Source organism: Lissotriton vulgaris, unplaced genomic scaffold, assembly GCF_964263255.1.
Source record: "Lissotriton vulgaris unplaced genomic scaffold, aLisVul1.2 SCAFFOLD_6750, whole genome shotgun sequence".
Lineage (NCBI taxonomy): Eukaryota > Metazoa > Chordata > Amphibia > Caudata > Salamandridae > Lissotriton > Lissotriton vulgaris.
In genome coordinates, this window is record NW_028241925.1 from 61,264 (window position 1) to 75,000 (window position 13,737).

The following is a 13,737-nucleotide window of genomic DNA, read 5'->3' on the forward strand; positions in this document are numbered from 1 at the left end:
ACTACAGGAGGCAGGAGCACACCACCAAACATCACCCGGGGTAAAGGGGAGGGGACAAATCCAGACAGAAGAATCGCCACCCCCCACGGGCCGCAATCAAGCCGGGCCGCCGTACCTGCAATGGGTAAACAACCAAACCCTTTGCCAGGCGTAGAAAAAAGCATACCCAAGGTCATGAATCATGATAAGTTAATCAAGTGAAAAAATGGACACTTGTAACATTTCTAGACCATTGGTTGGAAAAACTATGGTAACCTCAAAAGACCCAATGTGAATAGGTTTAGCGGTATATATCGTTCCTCCGCCCCTACATTGTGGTTCGTTGGCAGTTATCATTGGATACCATAGAGAGTGTGGGTGCCTGCCTCATCCAGAGGCTCCTCTGGTCTAGGTTGCAGTGTCCAGAGATGAAAAAATTAGTGCAAAGAAAAATCAAAAAGACTGTTAAAAATAAGATCAACACCTAAGAAGATTTTAATGAAATGGTGGAGATCTTATAATAAAACCAGTGGGTACTTGTCCTAGATCGAATTATGGGATCTAGAAGTGCAAATTTACAAGGATGTTGACATGTTTCAGCCCCCGTCACGTCCGGGGGCAGAGTCAGCACAAGCGGCGCAGGATCCCAGACACGCGGCTCTGAGCCTCCCCGATGAAAGCTTCATACTCCGCATTAGGGGGCTATTAAGACTTGAGTGGCTCAAAAATTGACCCTCACTACTTCCATTGAACTCCACATAATAAGTGTGAGTAGAATATCTATGTTTGTATGTCCTTTTTTGTCCTGACGAAAGCCCCGTAGACTCCCTTGAGCCAAAGGGGGCTGAAACATGTCGACATCCTTGTAAATTTGCACTTCTAGATCCCATAATTCGATCTAGGACAAGTACCCACTGGTTTTATTATAAGATCTCCACCATTTCATTAAAATCTTCTTAGGTGTTGATCTTATTTTTAACAGTCTTTTTGATTTTTCTTTGCACTAATTTTTTCATCTCTGGACACTGCAACCTAGACCAGAGGAGCCTCTGGATGAGGCAGGCACCCACACTCTCTATGGTATCCAATGATAACTGCCAACGAACCACAATGTAGGGGCGGAGGAACGATATATACCGCTAAACCTATTCACATTGGGTCTTTTGAGGTTACCATAGTTTTTCCAACCAATGGTCTAGAAATGTTACAAGTGTCCATTTTTTCACTTGATTAACTTTGATATTACTTGGGGAAATAAATGAACACGTATTCCTCGTCCCTCCTCTGATTATCTTTCATGAATCATGATAACCTACTAATAGCTACCTGGAACATCGCAGGGCTAGCGACCAAGTTTGCATCTCAGGACTGGCTCAGCTACATAAGTAAATTTCACATTCTATGCCTCCAAGAGACCTGGGCCACTGAACTGCATGATTACAACCTGGAGGGCTATAAAAGCTTTTTTGTCCCTGCAAAAAAAGCTACCTCGGGGAGAGCAAGCGGGGGGCTCGCGGTCTATGTCAACTTAGATATTAAGGGCACCTGGTCCAACACCAAATGGGTCACACGCAACCTCCAAGTACTAAGGTTCACCTCATCAGGTTTAACATTCCTGCTAATGAACTGGTATAATGCACCGGCTATAACGGAGAAGGGCGTAGCCATAAAAGAATTAGAAAATTGTTTGAACTTTTTATCCAAGACACCAAATCCCACGAGTTTAATTCTAATGGGAGATTTTAATTGTCACCTCTGTGAAAATCTGATACCCTTTAATAACGACTGGTCAAAATGCACGATCATGAAAGGCCCACATTTCACCCACTCAACAGAGGGCTGGGACCTAGAAAGACTAATGAAAAGGCACAACCTTACCCAAACTCTGGACCTTGTCATCTTAAACGAGAAAGGAGAATTAACTCCAACATTCAAAGGCAGAGGTTGTCACTCTTACATCGACTTTGCACTAGTCTCTCCTAATTTAAAAAGGTGTATCAGCACAATCACCATAGAGGCCAGCAGCTTCAGCGATCACAACCCAGTGATTATTAAAATGGAAGGTTTTGTTTTTTCATCCCAAAAGAGACCTGCCATCTTGGAAAGAGCAGTGGACCAGGGAAGAAGAATTAAATGGGCCAAAATTGATGGGAATAGCTTTTATAAAAAACTCTTACTCGAAGCCTCAGCAGCAATCGATAAATGTCTCGACCCCTGCGTAACCGGAGGTGCGGTGGTGAAGGCTTTCGAAGAAATCGCGCAGGTTGTAAATAACTCCCTACAAACCAAAGGAGCTAATAATAAAACACCCCTAAACCCCCGCTGGTTTGACTCAAATTGCACAAAGGCGTTGAAAAACCTGAAGGATAGTCTCCATGCCCAACCAAGGGATAAAACGAAGGTGGCAAGGAACAGAGCCGAATACAAAAAAGCCGTGAAGGCACGAAAGCAAAGTATACAAAACCAGGCTTGGGAAGACCTAAGGGACGCCGCAGAAAGAAAAGACTCTATTGCCTTCTGGAAAGTGATCAATGCTCCCTGCTTCCAGGACCAAGGGGCTCCAAAAATTATGAACACCATCTTGCCGGAGCAATGGCAGAAACATTTCCAGAGCCTATATAACCATTCAAACCAGGCACCCCAGGAGGAGCTAGCGGAGGCCCATCAGCCCGCTAAGCTAAATTTCACCTTAAAAGAGGTCGAACTAGGAATAACCGGACTCAGCAAAAATAAAGCGCCGGGCCCGGACGGAATCCCACCAGACCTATTCCTAAGTAGACCAGAACTATGGGCTCCGTTACTTAAGAGGGTGCTAAACGAGGCAGTGGAGGCAGGCCTCCCCCAGTCCTGGTCAACGGCGACCATAGTCCCCATTTACAAAAAAGGCAACCGAGATGACCCCCAATGTTACCGACCCATCTCTCTCATCGACGTGACAGCCAAGGTCCTGGGTCGAGTCATCCTATCGAGATTGCAAGACTGGGCAGAGGAGCAACAAATCCTCTCCGAAATCCAATACGGCTTCAGGAAAGGCAGATCTACCACCGACCAATGCCTAAATTTATACCTCCTGATTGCAAAATATACCATCGCCGGGAGGGGGTCAATACACATGGGGTTTATGGACCTCTCAGCGGCCTTCGATCGTGTAAACAGGAGAAAGCTCTGGGCTATGCTAAAGGAACTAGGAGCGGATCAATCACTAGTTGACACCCTACAAAATCTCCACCGGATCACCTCAGCAAGCGTAAGATATAGCCAGGAAGGTAAAAAGACCGATTCCTTCACCTGCAACAGTGGAGTAAGGCAGGGATGCATCCTTGCTCCATTCCTCTTCTCCATTTACATTAACGCACTGGAACAGGACCTCCTTAAGCTTAAAGTTGACTCACCCCAAATCGGTCATCGAGCTGTACCCGTACTACTCTACGCCGATGACGCGGTTTTGCTCTCTAGAACACCTCTGGGCCTGCAAAAACTAATTGACGGGTTTGTCAAATTCATGGACAAATTGGACCTGGCAACAAACCTGGAAAAGTCCTATATTATGACATCAGGGAAACCCACAAAAGGAACTTTTATATATAACATCGGGTCACACAAAATAGACCAGGTCAAGTCTTTCACATATCTGGGGGTGTTATTCGATCACGACCTATCGTTCAAACCCCTGATTGAAAAACACTCTACAAAACTGGCGGCTGCAGTAGGAGCTATCATGGGGTATGGGCAGAGACTAGGGAAATGGTCCCCGGAACAAATTCTGATCTTATACAGATCCATCTGCTGTGCGAAAGTAAGTTACGGGGCAGAAGTGTGGGGCTTCCTGGGTAAAAAAGCACAGTCACTCCAGACGGAAGAAAACAAATTCTTACGAAGAATATTAAAAGTCCCACAGAGTGTTTCGGCCCACATTATACATGAAGAGCTGGGAGAACCCTTTCTAGAGGACAAAATCAAAACCAAACCCCTTTTGGCATGGGTGAAAGTATGGACCAACCCCGAGGCGGCCCTAACCAGACAAATCATTGAGGATTGCCTCAAAAGAGACAAAGGCCACGCAATCCCCTGGCTGAAATTTGTCAAGGAGTCGCTAACAGAGATTGGCTGTTCTAAATACTTCCTATCCCCCGACTCTCTAACCTCGGAGTGTAAAACCTTGGTCAAAAAACTTTTCCTCACACAGCTGAAGACAATAAGGGCAGAAAAAGAGAAGCATAAACCCACCAATCTCTCTTACAACGAACTCACACCGAAGCAAGGCATGGAACCTTATCTGAGGGTCATGTACAATGCGCAGGATCGCTACCTCATGACCCGATTCAGAATTAACATGTTACACCACATCCTTGCAGTGCCATCTGGGTTTACCCATACAGTGGAGGAGAAGGGTACCTGCGGCTGCGATCTTAGATCTCCGCAGGATACCCTTCATTTTGTTTTACTGTGTCCATTCTACACGACACCAAGACGCAAGTTCCTGGTGGGAATCCTGAAAGAGCTAAAATTCAAGCACGCGAAACTGGCGCTGAGATTCCTACAGGAAGCTGAGGACGCTTACACCCTATTTTGCACGATAAACTTCATTCGAATCGCAACAAGACTGAGGAACACCAGAGACATTGGCCCCTAACGTATTTGAACATTTAAATCCTTTAAAAATCCCTGGCCCCCTCCTCAAGTACATAAAATTTTAACATTTATACTTTTTAAACTGAATATCACTTACAGCGTTTTTTAATTTTGTATATATATATATTGTATCTGTGCTTTTATGGTGTCTTTTTAAGAACCGAATAAAGATTATAAATTGAATTGAAATTGAGTAGCGATTATCAATTCCCAGGAGTTTCCAGGAATCGACAAAAGTAACCGACCTAGTGTCAGGAACCTGCTAAACAGAAGGAAGTACCCGCACGGACCTATGGTCGACCCGGATGAAAGGTTTACTTAAACAAACATTCAATTTTAATGCAAATCTCCTAGCTGTGGAGAAAAAGGAACACACATGAAAAAGAACTCAAGAATTAATAGAGGATGCAATTGTTCATAATGTTCGTGGCAACAATAAGGGAGTAATGTGAATTCAAAAGGGAAAACAAAAAGGATTTCTTTTATTAGTCTTTGTCACGAGAACAAAGAAAATATCGACTTCTCCCAGGTCGAGTCTGTTCTTCAAACAATTGTTCAGATTGCGAAACAGCATCCAATCGATCAGATGACAATTCAAGCCTCGAATTCTCCAATGCTGGTGGTTCAACAGATGTATCTGGCTGCAATGAAGTGTCTCCTACAGGTTGAGCATCACTAAACGGCACAAAACTTGTTGGGGTCTCTGTTTCCGTTGCAGCAATCCCAGTCCTCACCCAAGAATCTGCTGGCAAAGGGATCGGAACCTTTTTGGTGTGGGTGGCATGCACCCAATTCTTTCTGCCTTCCAACCGAACTGCAGTCCTTGTAGCCAGCAGGACTTGGAAGGGACCCACAAATCTCGGCTCCAAGTTACGCTTTCTCCCAAAGTTGCGGGTGACCACCCAGTCACCCGGTTGGAGCCGATGTCCAGGACCCTCTGTCTGTGCCGGTAGAGCTTCAAAGACCTGTTGATGAATTAACCTCAGTTTAGCAGTCAGATCATGAAGATAATCAATTAACATTGGGTATTCAAGGCTATCAAATGCCTTAGGCCTCGGAACTCCCCAAATGTTCGCAGGACGGTCGAACACAATCTCATATGGGCTAAGCCCTACTCGAGAGTGCACAGTCGCCCTGGTCGACAAGAGAGCCAGAGGCAAGGCATCAGGCCATGACAGACCAGTCGTAGCTTGAATCTTAGCAAGTTTCAGTTTCAGAGTACCATTGTACCCTTCCACTAAACCTGCTGACTGGGGATGATTGGCGCTATGGAATTTTTGTCGAATTCCAAGGCCCTTACACACACTCTTCATCACACTCCCCACAAACTCACTTCCGTTATCCGACCATACAATCCGTGGCATTCCATACCGAGGAAAGTATTCCTTCAGTAGGACTTTCGCGGTGGACAGGGCAGTATTATCTTTAAGAGGATAGGCCTCAATCCATCTGGAGAACGCGCAAACAACAACTAAAACATATTTCAGGTTATTGCATCTCTCCATATGGATGAAGTCCAATTGGATAACCTCAAAGGGACATGTAGGAGGAGCAAAATGGCCAGGTGGAGTGGGGGTGCCCTTGCCAGGATTGTACATCATACATACCATACAATTTTTGACCACTCTCTCAGCACACTTAGCAATACCATCATTCTTCCATACCGGGGACAACAACTTACATATACCTTTCGCGCTAATATGTGACAAGCCGTGAGCCATAGTCACAACGGCTAGCACATATGCATCCGGTAACATCCACCTCTGACACTCCGACAAATCAATCCAACATCCATGCGCATCTAACTTTCCCGTGCTTTCTTTCCACTTAGTCTTTTCAGTTTCAGTGGCCTCATTCTGAATCGCTTTCATGCTCTCAACAGTGTCCTCACACATACCAGTCTCCGCAGGCCACCTTACTGAACTCGTAACGTACATTCGGGTTGCAAGATTCTTAGCTGTTTCCTTAGCAATCTCATCCGCAAACGCATTACCACGACCAACATCATCCGTAACCTTTCGGTGCGCGCTGCATTTAATGATTGCCACCTGCTTAGGCAATGTAAGTGCGTCCAAGAGATCGTTCACGAGCTGTCCGTGTTGGATCTTCGTGCCATGCGATGTCATAAATCCTCTTTCTCTCCACAGACGACCAAAGCTATGTGCAATGCCAAACGCATATTGACTATCTGTAAACACATTCACTCGCTTTCCCTTAGACAAAACACACGCTCTCGTCAACGCAATCAACTCTGCCACTTGCGCGGAATTCTGACTCAATCTCGCAGTTTCCACAACCGTACTCAACGTCACTACAGCATACGCAGTCGTCACATCACCATTCGGCAACTTGAAACACGAACCATCAACATACAAAGTACCATCGGGATCTGCCTCAGTCCGTAAATAGCAATCATGTGGTGGTACATCATCTGATTCCATATTAGTCTGCAACAATGTCGCCGGGTTCAGTACATTACAGCGCTTTATTTGTATATGACTTGCCAAAAGCGTCAACTCATAACCAGACAACCTTGTGCTCGTCAAGTGTTGAGTTTTCGTCCGATTCAAGAGAGTGTCAACTGCATGCGGAACCATCACCGTAAGCATATTATCCATGACCAGTCCTGCAGATTGCCGGATGGACACCGCAGCTGCCGCTGTCGCTCTCAGACAACTCGGCAATGCTCTAGCTACTGGGTCCAAGGTCGAGGAAAAATATGCACATGGACGCTGCTTACCGCCAAATTGTTGCGTCAAGACACTCAACGCACAACCCTCTCTCTCGTGAACGTATAGTGTAAACGGCTTACTGTAATCAGGGGTACCTAACACAGGAGCCGAACACAACGCATCACGTAATTCAGAAAAACTTTTCTGACACTCTTCAGTCCATGGCAAAGGAGTCGGAACATCCTTGCACGTGAGGGCTACCAATGGCTTCGCTAGCAATGAAAAATTTGGAATCCATTGCCTGCAGTATGACGTGATACCTAGAAAGGCACGCACATCTCTCTGAGTTGTTGGCACAGTCATTCGAGCGATCGCTGCAATTATTTCTGGGGTCAACCTTCTTCCCTCCTTTGACAATAAGTGACCTAGATAGGTTACTTCTTGACAACAATATTGTAACTTAGAAGGTGACACCTTATGATGTAAGTCACATAGATGCTGTAACAGCGATACTGTAGCAGTTTTGCAAATCTCTTTAGTGTCAGCAGCCACTAGTAAGTCATCAACATACTGGATCAAGGCCGCACCAGCTGGTAACACAAACGCATCAAGTTGACCCTTAAGAGCTTGGCTGTAGATCGATGGACTCTCACAGTAGCCCTGAGGAGCGCGTTTAAATCTAAAGCTGCGACCTCCTAATGAGAAACCGAATAGATCTCTGCTTTCCTCAGCAATCGGAATGCTAAAGAAAGCATTCTTCAGATCGATCACCGAGAACCAAGAGGCAGAGGCTGGAATCAGAGTCAGTAAAGCCGTGATGTCAGGCAACACAGGAAATTGTGGAATCACAATTTTATTTACCTCTCTTAAATCAATAACAAAACGGTACACAGGAGGCTTGGATGGATCAGTTCGTTTTAGAATAGGTAACACAGGACTATTACACACATTTCCCCGAGTTTCCTCGATGACATCCTTCTTAATCAAGTCATATATGATCGCTAATAGCGCTCGTTCACATCAAGAGAGATACGATACTGGGGAATACGTGGTAACCGCACATTCGATTTCAATTGGACAACATAAGGTGATATGTCCAGCAGGCCCACATTATTGGGACCTGTTGCCCACAAAGATTCAGGAAGAGAATTCAATTCCGGTGGGAGCTTATCAGTTGACAAGTACATAGGAGAGATCACTCTCTGACCCAATGTAAGCTCCACTCCCGCAGGAGAACAGTACAGAGTTGCATATAACCGTTTCAACAAATCCAGGCCCAAAGGATTCTCACCACAACCAGTCGTCAAAATCAAAGGAGCTTCTAGCTCACGAGGCCCAATTGTAAGGGGCAAAGGGCTAGAAACCGGATTGCTAACGGGGGCGCCAGAGAATCCAACGGAAACATTCGTTAAGCCAGACAAAGGTGCGCCAGGGAGTTTCGAATGCATGATGGAACTTTTCGCTGCACCAGTGTCCAACAGAAAAGGCTCAACTACGCCCGATGTGGCAACTGTGACGTAAGGCCCTCTCTGATCAACCGGAACTGATACTACTCCCTCTCTTTGTCTGTGGCTGTCCTAGTAATTACTGCCAGCATCGATATCATGCTCGACGTAATAGTCGTCCAAATGATACTGTGCAGATCTACCAGATGAGGAATCGCGCTGCTCAAAGCAATTGTTTGAATCTGATGAAGTGGTAGAACGCTCATTCTGATTTTGAGTGGCACCACGGCCTCTACCACGTGATGCCTGTTGAGGACCACTACGACCTCCTCGAGCCGAAACACCATTATTTCGGTCACGTAAAACCGGACAATTAAACTTCAAATGGCCCTCACCTCTACAGTATGCGCATTGATTATAACCAAGCATAGATCTCGGTGTAGAGGAGTCAGTACGCGACTGAGTCCTAGAAGACTGTGATTGTGATCTATTTTGCTGCTGTGCATCGTTTTGATTCGAGCGCGGAGAGTACGCTTGCTGCCACAGAACTTTAGTTTTAAGATCCTTTGTTTTCTTATCCGCACGATCATTTTCCTCCTTCTCCTTATTTTCGTAATATTGAGCCGTGGCCAATATTTGAGCAGAAGTAGAAACAGCCCACGAACTTTCAGAATTTTTCAACTTGTTGCTGAGTTCAGGCAACAAATTCGATACAAATTTATCTACAAATAATCGCTGACCTCCTTCAGTGCTCATATCCTGACCACTGTGATCGATGAATGCCTCCTCAAATCTCGTAAAGAAATCGGAGACACTCTCGTCTTTCTTTTGCTTGCACGCAGACAGTTTATCCCAGTTAACTCTCATAGCTGGCATAAGTGTCTTCATAAGTGTGATAATCCTCTGAGGCAGATCAGTAATGAGCTGTTCCGGTTTAGCCCCACCAATTTGTCGTCCGTCTGCCGCCACAAGAGCAGCCCAATCACCGCCTAACTCGGCTACGTGATTCTCTTGACGGATTTTAGCCCAAATTGGTTGAGGTACTACGTTACCGAACAACATGTCGATATCGGCAAGGTTCATAATAGTAGCATCCACTAATTGGGATAACTCCTTATAATAACCTGCCGGATTTTTGCGGGGGTCAGGCAAAGTTTGCTTCACCTGTAAAACTTCCGACCGCTTCCATGGGAGGTGTATCCAAACTCTCTGGAAGTGTGGCAAAATGGCAGGAACGGCAGCAGCATCACCTGGCATCCAAACTGGAGGAACTTCTTGCATGGGATACTGACCAGGTTGTACCATCCACTCCTCAGTTTCGTCATTAAACAATGCTCGAGGCTGTACTGTAGATCGAAAGGATAAGTGACGCTCCAAAGCACTTACACATTTCCTCAAACACAAATCTTTGTGTGGGCTCATTAAATTGAGAGAACGTCTCAAAAACTATGCGCGGGGTGTATTTAACGGGATACCTAATCCATTTACGCGTCATTTTCACTAACGTATCACTCTCCCTACCACCAGGAATTTGACTTCGTCTTTGAGGGACATCAGAAACATCGGACCCGAGGATCGGTCCAAATGGAGAGTAAAGATTAGCAACAGCATTAGGTATGCGACTACGGACAGACGGAGAAGAGGAGAGCAGTACAGGGGCAACAACATGAGGGCTAAACGTAGGAGCAGTAGGAGTAGCAAAAAGAGCAGAAGTAGCGGGGACAGCAGACTGAGAAGGTATAGGCAGTGGAGCAGTAGGAAGAAGGGCAGGTAAGGGAGCAGGGACAACTTGAGGAACAAGAAGATTCGGAAGGACAGGACCAACGGCAGGCTGACCAGCAGCTGCCGGAACAACAGGTTGAGGGACAGGAGGAACCACAGGGGCTGTAGTATCCTGTGCATATGGAGGTGGCGATTTCAGTAGATAGGACAACAAAGGGTCCTCTACCGCTTCTTCTCCCTTCTTATCAGAACTCAACGGTAAAACCGGATAACACTTATCCACCGCCATGTGTTGCAGTCTAGCAAAAACTTCCTTTTCCTTCTCTTCTTTGTCTCGCTGAAACTGCTCTGCATTTCTCATCACCGTAATGATACCTTCTCTCTTATTTTTCTTAATCTATTTGATTTCTTTCTGCTTGGCATCTTTGCGCCATAACCGAAAGGAATCAAACATGGCCGGCCTAGCTTTCTTTTTAAACAATTTAGTTTCAAGATTATCTAAAATTGCAGTTTCGAAACTACCATGGGGTGGCCAACTAAGGACACCATCGTCTTTAGTGTAGCGGATCCAATAATCATTATACACGATAGGGCCCACTCCATGGCGACTATAGAGCTCATAGATCGGAGTTCCAACTGGAGGTATCGGACATGAGTCCTCCAATCGGGAATCCGTACCGCAACATTTAAGGAAACCAAACAAAGTACTACGGCCAGGCATCGTGCACACTAACCGAGTTTACAAACTTCAAGGGTTATCGAATTACGATGTCCTCGCAAAAATGCAAGACCCTTGGTTTTTGGCAATTGCAATCGTCAAATAAAACCCAACAACTAAGAACCAACAACTAAGAACCACAAATGCAATGGAACCATGCAAACAACCAAGTTTCAACAACAACAACCAAGGCTTCTGGGAGCGACCCATGAATACTTAACTGAAAGAACAATGGCGTCACCAGGAAGGCCCGTCTATCGTCTCGCTGTACAAAGGACTACGCCAGGCGCCAAAACAGGTCGACAGTCAGTGCATCAGTCCGTCGCAGCCATCAGGAGGCGGGAATCTTCGCGGGAAAAGTCTTCGGGCCACTTATTTCGACAACAGGATCGATGAAGCGGGGTGCACCTTCCCTCGGAGATTTCACACGAAGTTCCTCACGATCGTCGGGCTTTGGACCGGTACGGTACCGCTGATGTCGCCCCACGTTGGGCGCCAACTGAAGGACTGGGCTATTCTAAGGCCAAGCGGTGCCAGGGAACAATACCTGAAACCTTCGTGGGTTACCTGTTCCGGCGTACAAATCACAGAGACATGGGACACTTCCTTCGGCGTCAAAGATCAAGGTTTATTTACTGCGGGGATACAGAAATCGCAAGAAGTACACTACGTGTAGGTTCTGAGAGACTGTTTCAAATTGCAACAGTGGATCGCTCCTTTTATACATATTTTAGTCATAGCACAACATGGCGAACAAAAGGTTACAGCTCAGTTCCCACAGTAAACTTCAAAAGGGTTGCTTTCATGTATTCAGGAGCCCGGAACATAATTACAGTAGCATCGCCGGTTCCCAACTGTAAAAGTACGTTATCCCATCATTAGGTACATTCCATTCTGGCTGTAAACGAGTTAAGAGAAGAGACAGAAACAGGTGCAAGGAAGACAAAGATAGACAACAGATTGAAAAAGAGTGTAAGGGGCAATATCGGAAACACGATTGCAGGATCAAAGGATTCGTGCCTAATGCATGCACGGCTGAAACAATAGACCGGCACGGCAAGATGAGCCTTGAGCGGAGCCATCTGCCTTTGCAATGTCACCCCCCTCGTTATAAAGACATCCTCAAAGGAACACGTGTCTTCCGCAAGAGCTTGGGAATCCCAGGGTCACAGAGCGGACAGTGTCCGTTCGCTGACTACTTGAGGGCAAGAGACAAAATGGATGCCGTATCTAAAATGGAACCCGTGGGTTCAGATGGAGAAACCCACGAATAAGACGAATGGTTCAGGCCAGCGTAGCGAAAACACATACACCCACTAAACTCTTCATTTGCGGTTCATAGATACCAAACTCGTCCATATTTGAACGAGTCAAAAACATCATTATGATTGTCACGGAACCTCACGGCTGTGGGGCTGTCTGCTCGGTATACACCTGTTACAACGCATTTGTTACAACGCACTACTGTTACAACGCGACTTTTACAACGCATACCATTACAACGCATTGTGCTGGGGGGCGCTCTAGGATAGGGAATAAGTATAATTTACTATCCAACACCTTCCCTAGGGTCCACGGGGACTGGAGTTAGAATAGTAAATTATACTTACCACTATCCAGCACCTCAAAGCGCTATGCGTTGTAATGGTATGCGTTGTAATGGTCGCGTTGTAACGGTAGGTAGTTGTAATAGTATGCGTTGTAACATGGTACATCCGTCTGCTCCCATCGCACCGGGAGCCCCGCGGGTGGGTGGGGGGGACTCCCGGGCCGAGCGCCTGGCAATGTTTTTTTTTCCCCAATGTGCAGTCTGACTCCCAGAGGGGAAGCCTTGAACGGGGCGCCCGGGCCGTCTCGCCGCGCGGGCGGCGGACGGGCGGCATTGCCTTCCTCCTGCCTCTCCTGCACCCGCAGGTGGGTGAACGTTTTCGAAAAGTTGCCTGTGACTCTTGGCGGTGGATCACTCGGCTTGCGCATAGATGAAGAACGCAGCTAGCTGCGAGAATTAGTGTGAATTGCAGGGCACATTGATCATTGACACTTCGAACGCACCTTGCGGCCCCGGGTTCCTCCCGGGGCTACGCCTGTCTGAGGGTCGCTCGATCGTCAATCGCCCCGGGGCTTCCCCGGGACGCGGCTGGGGCCGTCGCAGGGTGAGCTCCGCTTCCCCTTCGTCCCCCCACAAGGTCAGAGCCCCCCGATTGCACGTGGCAGGGTCCCTCGCCGGGTCCTGCCACGGAGGTACATCGCCGGCGCGCCTGGCCCCCGAGAAAGGTGCCCGGCGACCGGTCCGCCCCGGGACACCTGGCTGCGTGCCGCGCGAGGCTGTCTGTGGTGTCCCACCAGCTGCCTGGGTGCTCACCTCTGTGGCCGGCTTCCCGGGGAGTGAAAAACCCTTCCAGATGCAATCTGGGGAAAGAGGGCGCGTGCTGCTGGGATGCCGCCCCCCCCTGCTCTGGCAGGGGGGCCCGGCCTTCCCTGGCAACCCCCTTTGACGCTCTGGCCTCATTCATCTGACTACGACCTCAGATCAGACGTAGCGACCCGCTGAATTTAAGCATATTACTAA

General features: G+C 47.1%; 1 non-coding gene and 1 pseudogene across 1 annotated transcript; both read left to right on the forward strand.

Annotated features, from left to right (window-relative positions):
• The first annotated feature begins 13,112 nt into the window (after nt 1-13,112).
• Nucleotides 13,113-13,266, forward strand: LOC147669137 (5.8S ribosomal RNA). Its single transcript, XR_015303737.1, has one exon. It is a non-coding gene; the product is annotated as a 5.8S ribosomal RNA (ribosomal RNA).
• Nucleotides 13,267-13,688: 422 nt separating this feature from the next.
• Nucleotides 13,689-13,737, forward strand: part of LOC147669138 (28S ribosomal RNA) — an 8,969-nt pseudogene continuing 8,920 nt past the window's right edge.